The sequence below is a fragment of the Galeopterus variegatus genome, unplaced genomic scaffold (assembly GCF_000696425.1).
Source record: "Galeopterus variegatus unplaced genomic scaffold, G_variegatus-3.0.2 Scaffold3669, whole genome shotgun sequence".
NCBI lineage: Eukaryota > Metazoa > Chordata > Mammalia > Dermoptera > Cynocephalidae > Galeopterus > Galeopterus variegatus.
In genome coordinates this window covers 74,818-77,391 of record NW_007729780.1, presented here as the reverse complement: position 1 = coordinate 77,391, position 2,574 = coordinate 74,818, and the positions used below count along the sequence as shown (strand labels likewise).

The 2,574-nt window shown below is 34.8% G+C and overlaps 1 pseudogene; it reads right to left on the bottom strand.

The window, feature by feature from the left end:
• The window catches only part of LOC103601299, a 37,259-nt pseudogene that overhangs the window by 8,210 nt on the left and 26,475 nt on the right, over positions 1 to 2,574 (bottom strand).

Here is a 2,574-nt window from a genome sequence, read left to right as displayed (position 1 = left end):
AGGAAGTTACCAACAGCAACACAAGCATTTTCTTCAGTTAGTTTCAGAGTTACTAACACACACATAAAGGGATTCAGTTTAGGGAAACTCATTTCCCTAGGCCAATATATAAGCTGGGTTTATTTGGTTTTAAATGCCTCTTTTTTGTAAAACATACTGCAGTCATACTTTTAAGCCACAACCAACAGAATCTACAACTTGAAAATACTTTTTGGTTCAGACCATAACAACCCCTTTAAAACAAAAATCATATTTACTGTTATATATCTACTATATATCCTTATGGGAACTGTCTTACTAATTTTTAATCTTCAAGCACTTTGCTATACAACTAGTGACATAAAGCAATCTATCTATATTTTAATCATTAAATATACATACAAAACTATATATATTTTAGAACATTAACTTTTGAAAATATAATGGCAAAGCAAATAATTTATTAGAACCTTCCTTTAAGAGGCCTGACCAAATAGTTTGTATTTTCTGAATAAAATGCTAATATTAATCAGCAGTTATTGTAGATTTACTGAGTATCAGTCTTTAAAGTTTGTTACATATGTATATTTAATCCTCACACAAGTCCTACAAAGTACCTCTATGGTTATTTCCATTTTTTACAGAAGGAGCCAGCAATAGAAAGATTAAATAAAGAGGTTCAATATCACATTGCCAGTATGTGGCAAAGTCAGGATTCAAATTCAGAGAATCTGACTGCGGAGCCTGTACCAAATAATCACTTAACCATTATAATCATTTTTATATTGATTTTTGAAACCTACTATTCTCAGATATATATGCTGTAAACACCAAATTGCTACCTGTAAGAAGACAACAGCATGAACAATTTCCAATATCTTGAAATGTTTTTCAGATACACAGAATTTAGAAAGACAGGTTAAGAAACAAAATAAAACCCATCAATAAGACTCTTCATTTGCTGTATTCCTTAAATGTGATAAACTTATACCCTCAGATTTATATGTTAAGCTATATAACAACCCTGTTTGAAATCATCATCAGGTATTTGACATTTACCCTTGTACATATAGAATAATTTCTACTAGGCAGGTTACAGGTATTTGCTGAACCAACATTACAGCTAAAGAAGAAGGAATAAAGTGTAAGAGTCTCCAAACTTTGATAGTGTGCTTGTAATAAGGGACGAAATTGATCATGCATGTACCCAGTATATTTGTTCATAAATTATATGCACATATATGGTACTAATATATATGTACATATTCATTTTAAACGTATGCAAAAAGAAACCTTAAGAAAACATGAGAGTTCTACTTCTGGCAAGGGCAGACTAGCTCATTTCAGACAAACCCTCCTGCTGGTAACAACTAAAAAAGCTGGCAGAAAGCTTCAGCTTGGAGGCCGAAAAGGCTGAGCAGAACTTTCAGCAGACTCACAGAGCTGACAGAAATGCGGGAGTTCAAGGCCTGCCAAGAAGAGAGGGGCTTTCAGGTGGGATCTAAAAGAGGTACTCTGTAGAATAAAAAGTGAGCCTGAAATAGCCCTCACAGGGATTAAATCCCAGCAAAATCATCTCATTTCTGATTGGATTAAGGTGATCTGTCCTAACCTAAGTAAATCCTCTCTTGAAGAGGGGAAAAAAAAAAAATCCAACAAAGGCTCAAAGTATTTCCAAAAGTTTTCTTCTATAATATCCAGTATATAGTCCAAAACAACCAGGCATACATGAGATGAAGTTTTGATTAAAACAAAACAAAACAAAACTAGGGGGAAAACAGTAAACAGAAATAGACTCACAGGAGATCTATATACTGGAGGGATTTGGGAAACACAGAGAAGGTTTAAAATAGCCAGTGTGGGAAATTGGAATAATAACTGACTTGGCCCCTACAGAAGATCGTTAAAGCTACTGTCGATGGTCTACTGAAATTAGTTCAGCTACAAAATCATAGTTTCCATTCTACTTGGTTGTACACACTGTCTTCAAATCAATCTCACAGTACAAATAAATGACAAAGTATCAACTAAGTGGAGAATCTTTTACCCTAACCTTCCACATGAGTACAAAGTATCAATAGGAACACTGAAATTTTCTCACTGTAACAGAGAGTACAATTTTCATTTGTACCCCTGATCTTTATTCTGCACAACACTGATATTCTTCTTAAATTTCTTTATGCGGACAACTGAATGCAGTTTCTAAAGTCCTTGCCTCTGGTTTATTTCATCTCAAGAAAATGAATTCTTAAAGTCCTGACATATTGTAATTGTGCTCAAACACCAGAATTTTTTTTTTTTAAAAAGTGATGGTGCCTCCTTTTAACCTGTCACTTAGATGTCATATATGCTATTCACTAATCTTTTATAGTTTTGCCTGGTTTAAAGACATTTTAATTCTAAAATGCCACCTCTTTTGTTGAAGTCAATTTCAAATTTCATCTTATTTCTTGGCAATTTAGGATTTTTCTAACATAGATAAAAGACTAAGTTCTGGGCCGGCCCCCGTGGCGCACTCCGGAGAGTGCGGCGCTGGGAGTGCGGCGCTGGGAGCGCAGCGACGCTCCCGCCGCGGGTTCGGATCCTATATAGGAA